The 20,381-nt window shown below is 49.3% G+C and overlaps 1 protein-coding gene and 1 pseudogene across 3 annotated transcripts in view; one reads left to right on the forward strand and one right to left on the reverse strand.

Annotated features, from left to right (window-relative positions):
* The window catches only part of LOC139578766 (discs large homolog 1-like protein), a 215,148-nt gene that overhangs the window by 158,255 nt on the left and 36,512 nt on the right, over nt 1-20,381 (forward strand). The window lies entirely within an intron of this gene.
* Nucleotides 14,819-16,735, reverse strand: LOC139577913 (piggyBac transposable element-derived protein 4-like; annotated as a pseudogene).

Here is a 20,381-nt window from a genome sequence, read left to right on the forward strand (position 1 = left end):
TCAGAGAGGGGGACGAGTGGAAAACGGCGTTTAACACTCCGTTAGGGCATTTTGAATACCGGGTTCTGCCGTTCGGTCTCGCTAATGCTCCAGCTGTCTTTCAGGCATTAGTTAATGATGTACTGAGAGACATGCTGAACATTTTTGTTTTCGTTTACCTTGACGATATCCTGATTTTTTCACCGTCACTCGAGATTCATGTTCAGCACGTTCGACGTGTACTCCAGCGCCTTTTAGAGAATTGTCTCTACGTGAAGGCTGAGAAGTGCGCCTTTCATGTCTCCTCTGTCACATTTCTCGGTTCTGTTATTTCCGCTGAAGGCATTCAGATGGATCCCGCTAAGGTCCAGGCTGTCAGCGATTGGCCCGTTCCTAAGTCACGTGTCGAGTTGCAGCGCTTTCTCGGTTTCGCTAATTTCTATCGGCGTTTCATTCGTAATTTCGGTCAAGTGGCTGCCCCTCTCACAGCTCTGACTTCTGTCAAGACTTGCTTTAAGTGGTCCGGTTCCGCCCAGGGAGCTTTTGATCTCCTCAAGAAGCGTTTTACATCCGCCCCTATCCTTGTTACTCCTGACGTCACTAAACAATTCATTGTCGAGGTTGACGCTTCAGAGGTGGGCGTGGGAGCCATTCTGTCTCAGCGCTTCCAGTCTGACGATAAGGTCCATCCTTGCGCTTACTTTTCTCATCGCCTGTCGCCATCGGAACGCAACTATGATGTGGGTAACCGCGAACTGCTCGCCATCCGCTTAGCCATAGGCGAATGGCGACAGTGGTTGGAGGGGGCGACCGTTCCTTTTGTCGTTTGGACTGACCATAAGAACCTTGAGTACATCCGTTCTGCCAAACGACTTAATGCACGTCAAGCTCGTTGGGCGTTGTTTTTCGCTCGTTTCGAGTTCGTGATTTCCTATCGTCCGGGAAATAAGAACACCAAGCCTGATGCCTTATCCCGTCTCTTTAGTTCTTCTGTGGCTTCTACCGACCCCGAGGGGATTCTCCCTGAAGGGCGTGTTGTCGGGTTGACTGTCTGGGGAATTGAGAGACAGGTAAAGCAAGCACTCACTCACACTGCGTCGCCGCGCGCTTGTCCTAGTAACCTTCTGTTCGTTCCTGTCTCTACTCGTCTGGCTGTTCTTCAGTGGGCTCACTCTGCCAAGTTAGCTGGCCATCCCGGCGTTCGGGGTACGCTTGCTTCTATTCGCCAGCGGTTTTGGTGGCCTACTCAGGAGCGGGACACGCGCCGTTTCGTGGCTGCTTGTTCGGACTGCGCGCAGACTAAGTCAGGTAACTCTCCTCCTGCCGGTCGTCTCAGACCGCTTCCCATTCCTTCTCGACCATGGTCTCACATCGCCTTAGACTTTATTACCGGTCTGCCTTCGTCTGCGGGGAAGACTGTGATTCTTACGGTTATCGATAGGTTCTCTAAGGCGGCACATTTCATTCCCCTCGCTAAGCTTCCTTCCGCTAAGGAGACGGCACAAATCATCATTGAGAATGTGTTCAGAATTCATGGCCTCCCGTTAGACGCCGTTTCAGACAGAGGTCCGCAATTCACGTCACAGTTTTGGAGGGAGTTCTGTCGTTTGATTGGTGCTTCCGTCAGTCTCTCTTCCGGGTTTCATCCCCAGTCTAACGGTCAAGCAGAAAGGGCCAATCAGTCGATTGGTCGCATATTACGCAGCCTTTCGTTTCGAAACCCTGCGTCTTGGGCAGAACAGCTCCCCTGGGCTGAGTACGCTCACAACTCGCTTCCTTCGTCTGCTACCGGGCTATCTCCGTTTCAGAGTAGTCTTGGGTACCAGCCTCCTCTGTTCTCGTCCCAGCTCGCCGAGTCCAGCGTTCCCTCCGCTCAGGCTTTTGTCCAACGTTGTGAGCGCACCTGGAGGAGGGTCAGGTCTGCACTTTGCCGTTACAGGGCGCAGACTGTGAGAGCCGCCAATAAACGTAGGATTAGGAGTCCTAGGTATTGTCGCGGTCAGAGAGTGTGGCTTTCCACTCGTAACCTTCCCCTTACGACAGCTTCTCGCAAGTTGACTCCGCGGTTCATTGGTCCGTTCCGTGTCTCTCAGGTCGTCAATCCTGTCGCTGTGCGACTGCTTCTTCCGCGACATCTTCGTCGCGTCCACCCTGTCTTCCATGTCTCTTGTGTCAAGCCTTTTCTTCGCGCCCCCGTTCGTCTTCCCTCCCCCCCCCCGTCCTTGTCGAGGGCGCTCCTATTTACAAGGTACGGAAGATCATGGACATGCGTTCTCGGGGACGTGGTCACCAGTACTTAGTGGATTGGGAGGGTTACGGTCCTGAGGAGAGGAGTTGGGTTCCATCTCGGGACGTGCTGGACCGTTCGTTGATTGATGATTTCCTTCGTTGCCGCCAGGGTTCCTCCTCGAGTGCGCCAGGAGGCGCTCGGTGAGTGGGGGGGTACTGTCATGTTTTGTCTTTGATCTTCATGTCTTGTCCCTGTGCTTCCCTCTGCTGGTCTTATTAGGTTCTTTCCCTCTTTCTCTCTCTCTCTCTCCTCCTCCCTCTCTCCCTCTCCCGCTCTCTCTCTCTATCGTTCCGTTCCTGCTCCCAGCTGTTTCTCATTCTCCTAACGACCTCATTTACTCTTTCACACCTGTCCCCTATTTTGCCCTCTGATTAGAGTCCCTATTTCTCCCTCTGTTTTCCGCTTCTGTCCTGGTCGGATTCTTGTTTGATGTTTGCTGTTCCTGTGTCCTTGTTCCGCCCTGTCGTGTTTTTGCCTTCTTCAGATGCTGCGTGTGAGCAGGTGTCTATGTCAGCTACGGCCTGTGCCTTCCTGAAGCGACCTGCAGTCTGTGGTCGCGTCTCCTGTCGTTCCTCTCTACTGACGAGAGGATTTCAGTTTCCTGTTTTGGATTTACCTTTGATATATCCAGGAGAATCATTGTTTGTTTGATACTGGAATAAAGACTCTGTTACTATTACGTCGCTTTTGGGTCCTCATTCATCAGCATAACACCTTAGCTTTCTTGGGAACAGGAACAATGGTGGCCCTCTTGAAGCATGTGGGAACAGCAGACTGGGATAAGGATTGATTGAATATGTCCGTAAACACACCAGCCAGCTGGTCTGCGCATGCTCTGAGGACGCGGCTGGGAATGCCGTCTGGGCCTGCAGCCTTGCGAGGGTTAACACGTTTAAATGTTTTACTCACCTCGGCTGCAGTGAAGGAGAGCCCGCAGGTTTTGGTAGGGGGCCGTGTCAGTGGCACTGTATTGTCCTCAAAGCGGGCAAAAAAGTTGTTTAGCCTGTCTGGGAGCAAGACATCCTGGTCCGCGACGGGGCTGGTTTTCTTTTTGTAATCCGTGATTGACTGTAGACCCTGCCACATACCTCTTGTGTCTGAGCTGTTGAATTGCGACTCGATTTTGTCTCTGTACTGGGACTTAGCCTGTTTGATTGCCTTGCGGAGAGAATAGCTACACTGTTTGTATTCGGTCATGCTTCCGGTCACCTTGCCCTGGTTAAAAGCAGTGGTTCGCGCTTTCAGTTTCACGCGAATGCTGCCGTCAATCCACGGTTTCTGGTTTGGGAATGTTTTAATCGTTGCTGTGGGTACGACATCGTCAATGCACTTCCTAATGAACTCGCTCACCGAATCAGCATATTCGTCAATATTGTTGTTGGACGCAATGCGGAACATATTCCAATCCGCGTGATCGAAGCAGTCTTGAAGCGTGGAATCAGATTGGTCGGACCAGCGTTGAACAGACCTGAGCGCGGGAGCTTGTTGTTTTAGTTTCTGTTTGTAGGCTGGAATCAACAAAATGGAGTCGTGGTCAGCTTTTCCGAAAGGGGGGCGGGGGAGGGCCTTATATGCGTCGCGGAAATTAGTATAACAATGATCTAGGGTTTTTCCAGCCCTGGTAGCACAATCAATATGCTGATAGAATTTAGGGAGTTTTGTTTTTAGATTAGCCTTGTTAAAATCCCCAGCTACGATGAATGCAGCCTCAGGGTGTGTGGTTTCCAGTTTACAAAGAGTCAGATAAAGTTCGTTCAGGGCCATCGATGTGTCTGCTTGGGGGGGAATATATACGGCTGTGATTATGATTGAAGAGAATTCCCTTGGTAGATAATGCGGTCGACATTTTATTGTGAGGAGTTCTAGATCAGGTGAACAGAATGACTTGAGTTCCTGTGTGTTGTTATGATGATCACACCACGTCTCGTTAATCATAAGGCATACCCCCCCGCCCCTCTTCTTACCAGAAAGATGTTTGTTTCTGTCGGCGCGATGCATGAAGAAACCAGCTGGCTGCACCGACTCCGTTAGCGTCTCTTGAGTTAGCCATGTTTCCGTGAAGCAGAGCACGTTGCAATCCCTGATGTCTCTCTGGAATGCTACCCGTGCTCGGATTTCATCAACCTTATTGTCAAGAGACTGGACATTGGCGAGTAGTATGCTAGGGAGTGGAGCGCGATGTGCCCGTCTCCGAAGCCTGGCCAGGAGACCGCCTCGTTTGCCCCTTTTACGGCGTCGCACAGGGTCGCCGGCTGGGATCAGATCCATTGTATTGGGTGGAAGGCAAAACACTGGATCCGTTTCGGGAAAGTCATATTCCTGGTAGAAACGATGATGAGTTGACGTTAATCGTATATTCAGTAGTTCCTCCCGACTGTATGTAATGAAACCTAAGATTACCTGGGGTACCGATGTAAGAAATAACACATAAAAAAACAAAATACTGCATATTTTCCAAGGAACGCGAAGCGAGGCGGCCATCTCGTTTCGGCGCCGGATGTAGGAACATCTAATCAAATGGCTACCCAGACTATTTGCGTTGCCCCACCTTTTACACTGCTGCTACTCTACTAACCGGTGTTCCCGTACCGGTACCCCCTGTACATAACCTTTGCTATTGTTATTTTACTGCTGCTCTTTAATTATTTTTCTTAAAGCTGCATTGTTGGTTAAGGGCTTGTAAGTAAGCATTTCACTGTAAGGTTGTTGTATTCGGCGCATGTGACAAATACATTTTGATTTGGTTTGATATATAGACAGGTGTGTGTGCTTTTCCAAATGAAGTTTTTTATACATTTGCAAAACATTTCTAAAAACCTGTCTTCGCTTTGTCATTATGGATTATTGTATAAGTCTGGAACGTAACAAAATGTGGAAACAGGGAAGGGGTCTGAATACTTTCCGAATGCACTGTATATGTATGTTGCACAGGGCAGAGGGCTGCTATGACTATGTCAGCCCTGAAGCAAGTTGCCTTGAACAAGGGGGAGGGGTGAGCGCAGGAGTTATAGGAGGATGGAGAGAGGGAGAAATGCAGTGGGAGAAAAAGAGGAGGTGGGAGAGTGCGTTAGCATCTGTTGGTTTTTAGTTCTGGCTGACAAAAGCTGGAAGACAGACAGAGCGTAGTATCTCTACACAGACACACAAGTGCACGGGAGCCAACGTGGAGCAGACGCTAGAGAGAGCTTGTCTTCACTACCACACACTCACACACACTCAGAGAGTAGCGACCAGGCGCTAACCCAGAGAGAAACAGTATTTTTACTATTTCGCTCTCACCGGTGAGAAGCTATTCCTCAGCAGAGCAGCATGTAAGTACAGCCTTGTCTTTCAGAGATAAAACAATAGACATAGTACATTGGGCAGCTTGATTCCTTCCGTGTGTGTGTGTGTGTGTGTGTGTGTGTGTGTGTGTGTGTGTGTGTGTGTGTGTGTGTGTGTGTGTGTGTGTGTGTGTGTGTGTGTGTGTGTGTGTGTGTGTGTGTGTGTGTGTGTGTGTGTGTGTGTGTGTGTGTGTGTGTGTGTGTGTGTGTGTGTGTGTGTGTGTGTGTGTGTGTGTATCTGTGTGTGGAGCCCCAGTACGATTGGATTACTCAGCCTTAATTAGATTCTGTGTACAGTAATGGCTTGGGGATGGGTAGTAGGATATGGTACACGGCTATGCACAGAGAGCAAAGTGCTCTGCTCAGCTCCTTTCTGCTGCCTGCCGCTATGTCTGAGATGAGAGAGGAGACAAACACACATGCTTTTGCACGCAACACAGCAGTTTTCTGTTTAGAAAAATGCATTTTTAAGACTTGTTAGGAATTCAGCAGAATTTTCTCTCTTCTGGTGTTTCTATGTGACTGTTGTTTCAAACGGGATCAAACTGGGTTTTATGAGGGGTTGTGTTCGCCTTAGTTTCACCTTTTAATACAACTTCCTTAGTCCCTGTGGTGTGTGTGTGTGTGTGTGTGTGTGTGTGTGTGTGTGTGTGTGTGTGTGTGTGTGTGTGTGTGTGTGTGTGTGTGTGTGTGTGTGTGTGTGTGTGTGTGTGTGTGTGTGTGTGTGTGTGTGAACCTTTTATATAATCTAGGAAGGATTTTTAGAGTAAGTGTTTTTCTGCCTCCTATGTTTTAATGTTTGTTGCTGTCATAATCCAGGGCGTTTCTCTTGACAGTTGCTTAAAATATTACTGCACTGAAGACGGCTAGGAAAGAAGACACAGTAATATATTTGTAACCTTGGAAATTATGTCTGTGGGATTTCTAGGTCAGTGAGATGTGTTTCACACATACTGTATGTGGCCACAAAGAGGGCCGGACTGGGCAGAGCGATACACCCTATGACAACTTCCAGTGCTTTTGTTTTTTGGGGGGGGGGGTTCTTAAAATAAATGGATATATTCCTGTTTTGTGGCATTTCGTGAAGCCTCTATGTCATACCGATCGCACTATACATTTTTGTTGTGTGTAGACATGGTTGTCCTTGTTTGATAGAGACATTGGACGTCTTTCAGCGATTTTCCTATCGGCAGATTCATTGCTGAATATACAATGTGACACATTTTTCCAGTTTCTGAAAGACTACAACCCAAGAAGGGCTTTTTTGAAAGGGATGCAGACAAAACACACATTCCTCTGGTCAAAACTGAAAGAATTGACCAGACCACAATGGCTTCAAATGATTCCTCTCATCAACACAAGTTCGGTATACAGTGCCTTAGGAAAGTATTCAGACCCCTTGACTTTTTCCACATTTTGTAACTTTACAGCCTTATTCTAAAATGTATTAAATTGTTTATTTTCCTCATCAATCTACACACAATACCCCATAATGACAAAGCAAAAACCGTTGTTTTTACATTTTTGCAAATGTATTACAAATGAAAAAACTGATAACAATTACGTAAGTATTCAGACCTTTTACTCAGTACTTTCTTGAAGCACCTTTGGCAGCGATTACAGCATCGAGTCTTCTTGGGTATGGCGCTACAAGCTTGGCACACCTGTATTTGTGCTTGGGGTTGTTGTCCTTTTGGAAGGTGAACCTTCACCCCAGTCTGAGGTTCTGAGCACTCTGGAATAGATTTTCATCAAGGATCTCTTTGTACTTTGCTCCGTTCATCTTTGTCTCGATCATAACTAGTCTTCAAATCCCTGTCGCTGAAAAACATCCCCACAGCATGATGCTGCCACCACCATGCTTCGCCGTAGTGATGGTGCAAAGTTTCCTCCAGACACTTGGCATTCAGTTCAAAGGGTTCAATCTTGGTTTCATCAGACCAGAGAATCTTGTTTCTCATGGTCTGAGAGTCTTGAGGTGCCTTTTGGCAAACTCCAAGCGGGCTGTCATGTGCCTTTTACTGAGTAGTGGCTTCCGTCTTGCCACTCTACCATAAAGGCCCGATTGGTGAAGTGCTGCAGAGATGGTTGTCCTTCTGGAAGTTTCTCCCATCTCCACAGAGGAACTCTGGAGCTCTGTCAGAGTGACCATCGGAATCTTGGTCACCTCCCTGACCAAGGCCCTTCTCCCCCGATTGCTCAGTTTGGCTGGGTGGCCAACTCTTGGAAGAGCCTTGGTGTTTCCAAACTTCTTCCATTTAAGAATGATGGAGGCCACTGTGTTCTTAGGGACCTTCAGTGCTGCAAAAATGTTTTGGTACCCTTCCCCAGATTTGTGCCTCGACCCAATCCTATCTCGGAGCTCTACAGACAATTCCTTTGACCTCATGGTTTGGGTTTTTCTCTGACATGCACTGTCAACTGTGGGACCTTGTATAGACAGGTGTGTGCCTTTCCAAATCATGTTCAATCAATTGCATTTACCACAGGTGAACTCCAATCAAATTGTAGAAACTTCTCAAGGATGATCAATGGAAACAGGACACACCTGAGCTCAATTTCTAGTCATAGAAAAGGGTCTGAATACCTACGTAAATATAGTATTTCGGTTTTTAATATTAATATATTTGCTATAATATTAAAATAATATATTTTTGCCTCGTAATTATGGGGTATTGTGTGTAGATTGCTGAGGAAAAATGTTTATTTAATCAATTTTAGAATAAGGGTGTAAAGGAACAAAATGTGGTAAAAGTCAAGGGGTCTGAATACTTTCCTTAGGCACTGTAAAGCGAAGAGGATTCGAATCAGAGTTGGATTTAAATAGAAGCTCATCTACAGCAAATGCCAGCATGAAGATGCAGGCAAATACAGTAGCTTGGTGAGTTATTTTTCATGCAAGCCACCTAGCTGGCTAGCTTTTAGTTTATCTACTGAAACCCATATTGTGGGGGGAAATATAATAATTGTTATGTTTGCTAACTTAGGTAGCTAGCTAAAATGATAGGCATCATGCAAGATAGGATTCCAAACAGTTGTGAATAACAATGATTGGCTATTCAGCAAACTAGCTTGCTAAGTTCACTGACAGTGAGGATAAACAATAATACAACAATTTACAGTTTTTACATTTCTAAAACTGATAAGCTGGCTTTACTAGAAACATTTCTGGCTGTAGCTAGGTACTGTCTGCCTACCTAGGTACATTTGTAGGGTCTGGTCACTGCAACGGTTGAGGGTTATGCCATATTTCTTTCTATTAGGCTATATGTTGTCCTAAATGTAATCTCTGCCTGTGCACATGTATGCATGTTGTCACATTGTATAGTGATTGGAGACAGGTGCAGGAATACGTAATTGTTTTATTTTTTAAATTCTCCAGCCAAACAAAAGAGCGACGTGTAAACCTCTAAATAATACACGGGATATACTAATCAGGGGGAATGGGAAGCGTGCGTAATGAGACAAGACAGTCCGGGGTTGGTGGTAATGAATCCAGTTCAGTGATGGCTAGAAGAACGGTGATGTAGACTTCCGGAGCTGGTTAACGGAATAGGAAGCAATACATTGGGGTTCCGTGACAGTACCCCCCCCCCCCCCCCCCCCCTCCCCCTACGCGCTGCACCACAAGCGGGACGCCTCGGGGACGACCACAGGGACGCGGTGCGGGTCAGTCAGGGCACCAACGCTGAAAATCCCTGGTCAGCGAAGCGTCCAGGATGTCCACCGCAGAAACCCAGCACTGCTCCTCTGAGCTGTAACCCTCCCAGTCGATGAGGTACTGGAGACAACCCCGCTCGACGCCTCGAATCCTGGACTTCATGGACCGAGTACGCCGGACCTCCCTTGATGTCCAGAGGAGGAGGCAGGGCAACACTGGGTCCAGCCTCAGCGAGGGAACCAGGCACCACTGGCCTGAGGAGAGACACATGAAAAGTCGGGTTAATGCGGTAATCAGCAGAGTTGCAAATGGTACGTTATCTCATTAACCCTCCTCAGGACTTTAAACGACCCAAAATAACCACGGGCTCAGCTTCCGGCAGGGCAGGCGGTGGGGCAGGTTCCGGGTGAAGAGCCGACGCATGGCCCACTGGAGACGAGTGTGCACAGTGTTCCAGGTCTCCTCTGTGCGACGAAACCACTCGTCCACCGCAGGGGCCGGCTGAAACCCCAACATGCGCCTGGAAAGGAGTGAGGTTAGTGGAGGAGTGGTGGTGTGAATTCTGCTTGTATTCAGCCCAAGGTAGAAAATTCAACCACCCCCCCCCCCCGGCCAGTCCTGACAGTAACACTTCAGGAACCTGCCCACTTCCTGATTGATCCTCTCCACCTGCCCATTAGCTTGAGGGCGGTACCCGGAGGTGAGACTGACTGTAACCCCCAGGTGTTCCATGAACGCTTTCCATACGTGTGAGGTGAACTGAGGGCCACGATCTTACACAATGTCCTCTGGGGTCCCGTAGTGCCGGAAGACGTGCGTAAAAGAGCCTCCACGGTTTGCATGGCCGACGGGAGCCCAGGCAGAGGAAGGAGGCGACAACCTTTGAAAACTGGTCCACAACTACGAGAACGGTAGTCCCTCGCCAAGTTGGGCCACCAGTACTTCTGTCAGGAAGGCGATGGTACGGCCTATCCCAGGATGACTCGACACAGGCGCCCAGGTAGGGAGGCGGTCCCGCACACCCATGGGCACGTAGGCGCGGTTCTCCGGACACTTTGCATGTGCGGAGTCCATATGCAGAGCTTGCAGGATGTCGGGGTCCACTTCTCACACCACTGGCGCGATGATACAGGACGTCATAGAGGTGAGACAGGGCGTCCGCCTTCACGTTCTTCGAGCCTGGCCTATAAGATAAATCGCTGCCCTGATTTATCTCTAGGTTGCGGTGGTCCGTCCACACCAGGAAAGGGTGTTTGGACCCCTCCAGCCAGTTTCTCCACGCCTTCAGGGCGTTCTTGACCGCAAAGAGTTCCTTGTCCCCTACGTCGTAGTTCCCCTGGGCTGGGCTCAGCTGCTTGGAGTAAAAGGCGCAGGGCCATAGCTTTGGAGGGGTTCCAGTGCCCTGGGACAGCACTGCCTCGACTCCTACTTGGGAGGCATCCACCTTGACGATAAAGGGATTTGAGGGGTTGGGATGTGCCAGCACGGGGGCAGTGGTGAAGCGTGCCTTCAGTGTCTCGAACACCCTGTCTGCCTCCGCCGTCCAACGAAGCCGCTGGGGACCTCATCTCAGCAGGGAGGTAAGAGGTGCGACCACCATGCTGAAGCCCCGGATGAACCTCCGGAAAAAGTTGGCGAACCCCAGGAATCGCTGGACTGTTTTCACGGAGTTGGGGATGGGCCATGACCTGACTGCACTGAAGTATTGCTCCTCCATCTCCACTCCCTCTGTGGATATGAGGTAGCCCAAAAAGGATGTAGACTGGGTCTTAGAGAGAACCCGGTGCAGATCCTGGTATTTCTCCGGTAACTCCACTTGAGGGTGTGGTCCGGACTTTCCACCGTAGTGGTGTTGACAGACACCACGAAACACCACCCCTGACACTCCTGCGACAACCCAGCAGTCTCCCCTCTGACCAGGAAATAACAGGGTTATGCCAACTCAACCAGGGGAGACCTAAAACAACAGGGTGTGTGGGGGTGTCTATAATCAGGTGATCTATTCTAAATTAGTGTCATGGGTCAGCAGAGAAACAGGAACAGTGATGTGATGTACGAGCCCAGTCCCTATTGGACGATTATCCAGGACTCGAACCGGAATGGGTGACTGTAGGGGAACCAAAGGAATGCGTAATACAGTGAGCTATCTAAAAGATTCCCGGCAGCTCCGGAATCAGAGCTAACGGGAGTGAGGGGCTAGGGTATTTAAATGGGAAAACACACTAGTTAAGTTGACAGAAAAGGAGGGGAGATCTTGCATCCTACCTGGGTTGGAGCAAGAGAATTCCCAGGCTTGTCACCTCCTCGCCTATTAGTAGATAGAGGGCAGGTCAGGGAGAAATTACCCCTTTCTCCACAATAGGAGCAGAGGCCCAGATTCCTCCTTTTCCTACGCTCTGCCTAGGGCAAACGTGCAGAATCCACCTCCATCAGCTCTGGCCACGGAGCAGGTGTAGCCATGGGCTCCGGATTCCGCGCAGGATTCCGGGACCGCATGAGGGACCGCATTGTCCAAACGAATCGACATGCTGATGAGCTGGTCAAGTGACAGGTTGTCATCACGGCAGGCTAACTCCAGCTGTGCCTCCTCCCGCAGTCCGCTGCAGAACACGGTGGCCAGAGCCGCCTCGTTCCATCTGGTGGAGGCCGCGATGGTCCGGAACTCCAGAGCGAACTCCAAGGCAGTCCTAGCTCCCTGGCGTAGTCGGAGTAGGCACGCACCCCACTCTCGGCCCTCCCGGAGCCTCGGTATAGTGAGTGAGGTACAGGTTGCATTGCAGAAGGAATCCCTTGCGCGCCGTCAAAGCGCTGCAGGAGGGACAAGAGTATGCCGCGGCCCGGCTCAGATGAGACGGAAGCAGGTAGTGGTGTGGGGGCTGGTGCCGGAACCGGAGCTGGAGACTGGATGGACTGCACATTCCCCTCCAAACGCAGGGTGGTTGCCAGCACGCTGTCCATGGCGCTGCCAAGTCGGGAGAGACAGTCCTCTTGATGCTGGATTGTCTCTGCGATGTTTGACAGCTCAGTCTTTCCTGCTGTCTGCATTTAGTGGGTCGGGTATTCTGTCACATTGTATAATGATTGGAGACAGGCGCAGGAATACGTAATAGGGGTTTTATTTTCTCCACCCAAACAAAAGAGCGAGGTGTAAACCTCTAAATAATACACGGGACGAGACCCGTAAACAAGTGCACAATAACGGGTAAGTAATTTTTCCAACAATTGTTTACAGACAGATTATTTCACTTAAATTTCAGTATATCACAATTCCAGTGGGTCAGAAGTTTACATACACTAAGTTGACTGTGCCTTTAAACAGCTTGGAAAATTCCAGAAAATGTCATGGCATTAGAAGCTTCTGATAGGCTAATTGACATAATTTGAGTTAATTTGAGGTGTACCTGTGGATGTATTTCAAGGCCTACCTTCCAGCTCAGTACCTCTTTGCTTGACATCATGGGAAAATCAAAAGAAATTGGCAAGACCTCAGAAAAAAAAATTGTAGACCTCCGCAAGTCTGGTTCATCCTTAGGAGCAATTTCCAAATGCCTGAAGGTACCACGTTCATCTGTACAAACAATAGTACGCAAGTATAAACACCATGGGATCACTCAGCCGACAAACCGCTCAGGAAAGAGACGCGTTCTGTCTCCAAGAGACGAACGTACTTTGGTGCGAAAAGTGCAAATCAATCCCGGAACAACAGCAAAAGACCTTGTGAAGATGCTGGAGGAAACAGGTACAAAAGTTTTACTGTGGATATAAAGGAGGAGGCCTACAAACCTGACTCAGGTACACCAGCTCTGTCAGGAAGAATGGGACAAAATTCACCCAACTTTTTGTGGGAAGCTTGCGGAAGGCTAACTGAAACATTTGACCCAAGTTAAACAATTTAAAGGCAATGCCAATACTAATTGAGTGTATGTAAACTTTTGACCCACTGGGAATGTGATGAAAGAAATAAAAGCTGAAATAAATAATTTTCTACTATTATTCTGACATTTCACATTCCTAAAATAAAGTGGTGATCCTAACTGACCTAAGACAGGGGAATTTTTACGAGGATTAAATGTCAGGAATTGTGAAATCAGTTTATTTGGCTAAGGTGCATGTAATCTTCCGACTTCAACTGTATATACACAACCATTCAAAAGTTTGGGGTCACGTAGAAATGTCCTTGTTTTTGTCCATTAAAATTACATCAAGTTCATCAGAAATAAAGTGTAGACATTGTTAATGTTGTAAATGACTATTGTAGCTGGAAACAGCTGATTTTTAATGGAATATCAACAATGTCACGTTGTAATCCAAGTTTATCATTTTAAAAGTCTAATTGATCATTAGAAGAAAAAAAATGCAATATGCAACAGCTGAAAACTGTTGTCCACATTAAAGAAGCAATAAAACTGGCCTTCTATAGACTAGTTGTGTATCTGGAGCATCAACATTTGTCGGTTCAATTACAGGCTCAAAATGGCCAGAAGCAAGGTAATTTCTTCTGAAACTCTTCAGTCTATTCTTGTTCTGAGAAATGAAGGCTATTCCATGCGAGAAATTGCCAAGAAACTGAAGATCTCGTACAACGCTGTGTACTACTCCCTTCACAGAACAGCGCAAACTGGCCCTAACCAGAATATAAAAAGGTGTGGGAGACCCCGGTGCACAACTGGCAGCTTCATTAAATAGTACCCGCAAAACACGAGTCTCAACGTCAACAGTGAAGAGACGACTCCGGGATGCCGGCCTTCTAGGCAGAGTTCCTCTGTCCAGTGTCTGTGTTCTTTTGCCCATCATAATATTTTATTCTTATTGGCCAGTCTGAGATATGGCTTTTTCTTTGCAACTCTGCCTTGGTTATAGACACAGCTGTGACTATAACCAAGGGAATTCTCTTTGGAGGTAATATGGTCGGATGAACAAAAGGACTTGGGTTTCTGTATGTTATCACAATCACACCATGAGTATTTATTCATGAAACATACACCCCTGCCTTTGTTCTTCCCGGAGAGTTCTTTATTCTTGTCTGCGCAATGTACTGAGAACCCAGCTGGCTGTATGGACGGGGACAGTATATCACAAGAAATCCATGTTTCCGTGAAACAGAGCATGTTACAATCCCTGATGTCTCTCTGGAAGGAGATCCTCGCCCAGAGCTCATCTACTTTATTATCCAGAGACTGAACATTAGCGAGTAATATACTCGGAAGCGGTGGATGGTGTGCACACCTGAGTCGGACTAGAAGTCCACTCCGAATACCTATTCTCCACCGGCGTTGTTTTGGAGCAGCCTCTGGAATAAGTTCAATTGCCCTGGGGGGTACGAATAAAGGATCCAATTCGGGAATGTCATATTCCTGGTCGTAATGCTGGTGAGTTACCGCCGCTCTGATATCCAAAAGTTATTTCCGGCTGTATGTAAAAACAAAAACAAATCCGGCCTAATAATCGAAGAAATAACAAATAAAAGAAATACTGCAAAATTGCTTCGGAGCTAGAAGCAGAGCTTATGATGCTCTTAACCCTCCCGTCGTCCTCGTATTGTGTCTAGACCCCGCGTCCTCCGGGTCACCCTGTCCCGTCTTGGCTAAAGGCCCAATGGGCGCAAGTGTGACAGTATGCGTGTGAACAGCCCTTGCAGATGTATTTCTTACACCTGCAGCACACCGTGTGTGTCTTAGAGTCCTTCTTCGGTGGGCAGAGCTGACACCTCTTCCTCTTACTTGCCCCGGTGGCTGGGGCAGCGTGCGGGGCAGCGGCGGGCTCCTCATGCTGTTGACGAGCACTCCGTAGCACTCTGTAGGACTTTGACAAGTGCTGACACCGCTTCGGTGCGGGGGAGATGCTGCCTTCTTTGGATCAGCGGCTTCATAAGTGCCTTTCCCAGCTGCTCCAGGAACACCCTCCTCTTGTTCCGCTTCCGAGGCACCCAGTCAGGCTTGATCTCTCGCCATATGACAAAGGCGTTGTAGGAGGACACGTCGAGGATGTTGCGGAAGACGACCAGGGGCCAGCGGGCAGTCATCCGTCTGCAGCTGTACGTTCCGACCACCTTGTCTAGGTTGTCCATGCCGCCCTTGTTGCAGTTGTAGTCTAGGATGACGGCCGGCTTCCTGTCACGGCGATCGCTGACTTGGGCCTCTGTGTGCAGCGTGCTCAGAAGTAGCACGTTCTTATTTTTCTTTGCCAGGTAGGACACTAGAGTGGCGGTGGGCATGAAGGCAAACCTGGAGGAGAGGACCTGTCTGCCCTTTGACTCGAGCAGTGCCGGCGGGAGCTTGGCCTTGTTCTTTCTCACCGTGCCCACCATGGTGAGGTTCCTCTCGAGGAGCCGCTGTCCCAGTTCGTAGGAGGTGAAGAAATTGTCACACGTGACATTGCGACCACTCAGTCCCGTTGTCAGATCGAGGACGACGCGCATCCCCTGGTTCTTCTTGGGGCCTCCGCTGGCCGCCTTGCCGGTGTACACTTGCATCTTCCAAGCGTAGCTGGACTTGGCGTCGCAGGCCACCCACGACTTGATGCCGTATTTCGCCGGCTTGCTGGGAATGTACTGACGGAAAGGACAGGGGCCTTTGGCAAGGGGAGAAGAGATTAGCCTCATTACTGGCTCATTGGGGCCAACGGCGTTTGTTACACACAGACACACACACACACACACACACACACACACACACACACACACACACACACACACACACACACACACACACAGTACCTCTGAACGGGACCAGTTGCTCATCCACTGTCACGTCAGGCCCTGGGTTGTAGAGGGCTGGCAGCCGTGCCTCCCAATGGTCCCAGACCTCTCTTATGGCTGCGAATTTGTCCATGGCGAATCTCGCGGGTTTGGACTGGCGATCGTCGAATCGCAGCAGCCTCGAGTACTTGTCAAAGACCTTGAGCGGCATGGTGGCTCGGAACACGGTCCTGCCGCTCTCCGCGTCCCACAGGCTGGCCGCGGCCTCACCTCGGAACCTGTACACGCCCGCTAGGATCAGCAGCCCTACGTAGGCTCGCAAGTTGGTGGCGTCCATGGCTCGCCAGCCATCGCTGTATTTTCTTCCCTCATGCAGATTTGTCATTTCTAGAATTATCCTTTCTATTTCCGGTGTGACAAACAGGTGGAAGGTGGATGCGATGTCGCGGGCGTGAGTCACGGCATAGGCTGTGGGGCCCGGAGTCTCATCCGGCCCAGCGTGGCAGATCACACGGGCCCTGTGGTGGCCATAGGCCACGGGGGACCATTTGATGTTGCCATTTTCGACAGCAACGTCTCCCTTTGGGCGCGAGCCGAGGCGATCTCTTCCTCGTGTTCATCCTCTTGTTCGTCCTCTTACACAGCGCGTGTTCCCCCCTGTTGCGCCCCTGTTGCGCCCCTGTTGCGCCGCTGGGCGTGTGTAGCCGTGTGTGTAGTTCACCCGTGCACCACTGGGCTGTCCTCAGCGGGGCATGTCTGGATATGTGTAGCCCTGGCTGGGTCATTCTGACCCCGAGCACAGCGAGGGAGCCCCCACCTCACACAGTACACACAATAGCATACACCTCCCTAGTGGCTGGCTGGGTCACTCTGACCCCGAGCACAGCGGGGGAGCCCCCACCTCACACAGTACACACAATAGCATACACCTCCCTAGTGGCTGGCTGGGTCACTCTGACCCCGAGCACAGCGGGGGAGCCCCCACCTCACACAGTACACACAATAGCATACACCTCCCTAGTGGCTGGCTGGGTCACTCTGACCCCGAGCACAGCGGGGAAGCCCCCACCTCACACAGTACACACAATAGCATACACCTCCCTAGTGGCTGGCTGGGTCACTCTGACCCCGAGCACAGCGGGGAAGCCCCCACCTCACACAGTACACACAATAGCATACACCTTGCTAGTGGCTGGCTGGGTCACGCTGACCCCCAGCACAGACCACAGAGCGGGGGCCTCCAAACACAGGGCCTGGGTCACTCTGACCCCGAGGACCACGGGAGGGTTAATTATCTATTATAGATGTGTTTTGATTTTGATTACAGAACTTCTACCAAGCCCTAAATCAGTTTATAACTCTCTCACCTAGACATGTCTGCATGGGTTAACTTATTTCAGTCTTAACCAGATTAAAAGGTACTAGTAGACCTCTCCTATTCTCAGAATTCCTCTTATCTTCTCAGAAAAGGAGAGATTTGGTCAGACGCTGCAGCCAGAGAGAAATAACCCGTGGCCTTTCTCTCTCTCTTAGCCAGTCTCTCTGGAACACAGACTCAGCCACAGAACAGCAACTACACTAAAACCCTTTATATCTACTCTGCACAGCAGGCATGTTGACGCAAGGACGCTCTCTCGCTCTCTTCTGCATTCTCTCATATTTACAGTGGCAAAGCAAGTGGAATAGATCAACTAAAGTGAAATAAACAAATCAGACATGAACAGTAAACATTATACTCACAAAAATGTAATTTCTCTCTTCATCCCACTGTCTTTCTCTCCCTTTACCTCAGAGTACAGTAGTTACATCTCTCTGCCGTAATGCATTCATCACGAGAAAATAATAAGATCTGCTGTAACCCAAAACAGTCATACACTATATATATACTGCTCAAAAAAATAAAGGGAACACTTAAACAACACAATGTAACTCCAAGTCAATCACACTTCTGTGAAATCAAACTGTCCACTTAGGAAGCAACACTGATTGACAATAAATTTCACATGCTGTTGTGCAAATGGAATAGACAAAAGGTGGAAATTATAGGCAATTAGCAAGACACCCCCAATAAAGGAGTGGTTCTGCAGGTGGTGACCACAGACCACTTCTCAGTTCCTATGCTTCCTGGCTGATGTTTTGGTCACTTTTGAATGCTGTTGGTGCTTTCACTCTAGTGGTAGCATGAGACGGAGTCTACAACCCACACAAGTGGCTCAGGTAGTGCAGCTCATCCAGGATGGCACATCAATGCGAGCTGTGGCAAGAAGGTTTGCTGTGTCTGTCAGCGTAGTGTCCAGAGCATGGAGGCGCTACCAGGAGACAGGCCAGTACATCAGGAGACGTGGAGGAGGCCGTAGGAGGGCAACAACCCAGCAGCAGGACCGCTACCTCCGCCTTTGTGCAAGGAGGAGCAGGTGGAGCACTGCCAGAGCCCTGCAAAATGACCTCCAGCAGGCCACAAATGTGCATGTGTCTGCTCAAACGGTCAGAAAGAGACTCCATGAGGGTGGTATGAGGGCCCGACGTCCACAGGTGAGGGTTGTGCTTACAGCCCAACACCGTGCAGGACGTTTGGCATTTGCCAGAGAACACCAAGATTGGCAAATTCGCCACTGGCGCCCTGTGCTCTTCACAGATGAAAGCAGGTTCACACTGAGCACATGTGACAGACGTGACAGAGTCTGGAGACGCCGTGGAGAACGTTCTGCTGCCTGCAACATCCTCCAGCATGACCGGTTTGGCGGTGGGTCAGTCATGGTGTGGGGTGGCATTTCTTTGGGGGGGCCGCACAGCCCTCTATGTGCTCGCCAGAGGTAGCCTGACTGCCATTAGGTACCGAGATGAGATCCTCAGACCCCTTGTGAGATCATATGCTGGTGCGGTTGGCCCTGGGTTCCTCCTAATGCAAGACAATGCTAGACCTCATGTGGCTGGAGTGTGTCAGCAGTTCCTGCAAGAGGAAGGCATTGATGCTATGGACTGGCCCACCCGTTCCCCAGACCTGAATCCAATTGAGCACATCTGGGACATCATGTCTCGCTCCATCCACCAACGCCACATTGCACCACAGACTGTCCAGGAGTTGGCGGATGCTTTAGTCCAGGTCTGGGAGGAGATCCCTCAGGAGACCATCCGCCACCTCATCAGGAGCATGCCCAGGCGTTGTAGGGAGGTCATACAGGCATGTGGAGGCCACACACACTACTGAGCCTCATTTTGACTTGTTTTAAGGACATAACATCAAAGTTGGATCAGCCTGTAGTGTGGTTTTCCACTTTAATTTTGAGTGTGACTCCAAATCCAGACCTCCATGGGTTGATAAATTTGATTTACATTGATCATTTTTGTGTGATTTTGTTGTCAGCACATTCAACTATGTAAAGAAAAAAGTATTTAATAAGAATATTACATTCATTCAGATCTAGGATGTTATTTTAGTGTTCCCTTTATTGTTTTGAGCAGTGTATATACACAAAAGTATGTGAACACCCCTTTCAAATTAGTGGATTCGACTATTTCAGCCACACCCGTTGCTGACAGGTGTATAAAATTGAGCACACAGCCATGCAATCTCCATAGACAAACATTGGCAGTAAAATGGAAGAGCTCAGTGACTTTCAACATGGCACCATCATAGGATGCCACCTTTCTAACAAGTCAGTTCATCACATTTCTGTCCTGCTAGAGCTGCTTGTTCAACTGTAAGTGCTGTTATAAGTGGAAATGTCTAGGAGCAACAACGGCTGAGCCGTGAGGTGATACGCCACATAAGCTCGCAGAACCGAGTGTTGAAGCGCATAGCGCCTAAAAATCGTCTGTCCGCGGACTACCGAGTTCCAAACTACCTCTGGAAGCTATGGCGGCACAATAACTGTTTGTCGGGTGCTTCATGAAATGGGTTTCCATGGCCAAACAGCCGCACACAAGCCTAAGATAACCATGTGCAATGCCAAGCGTCGACTGGAGTGAGTAGTGCAAAGCTCGCCGCCATTGGACTCTGGAGCAGTGGAAAAGCGTTTTCTGGAGTGATGAATGACTCTTCACCATCTGGCAGTCCGACGGACAAATCTGGGTTTTGGAGGATAACAGGAGAACGCTACCTGCCCTAATGCATAGTGCCAACAGTAAAGTTTGGTGGAGGAGGATTAATGGTCTGTGGCTATTTTTCATGGTTCGGGCTAGGCTCCTTAGTTCCAGTGAAGGGAAATCTTCATGCTACCCCATACAATGATATTCTAGACGATTCTGTGCTACCAACTTTGTGGCAACAGTTTGGGGAAGGCCCTTCCGTGTTTCAGCATGACAATGCCCCCGTACGCAGGGGCAAAGTCCATGCATAAATGGTTTGTCAAGATTTGTGTGCGAGAATTTGACTGGCCTGAACAGAGCCCTGACCTCAACCCCATCGAACACCTTTTGGGATGAATTGGA

This window comes from Salvelinus alpinus, chromosome 6 (assembly GCF_045679555.1).
Source record: "Salvelinus alpinus chromosome 6, SLU_Salpinus.1, whole genome shotgun sequence".
NCBI lineage: Eukaryota > Metazoa > Chordata > Actinopteri > Salmoniformes > Salmonidae > Salvelinus > Salvelinus alpinus.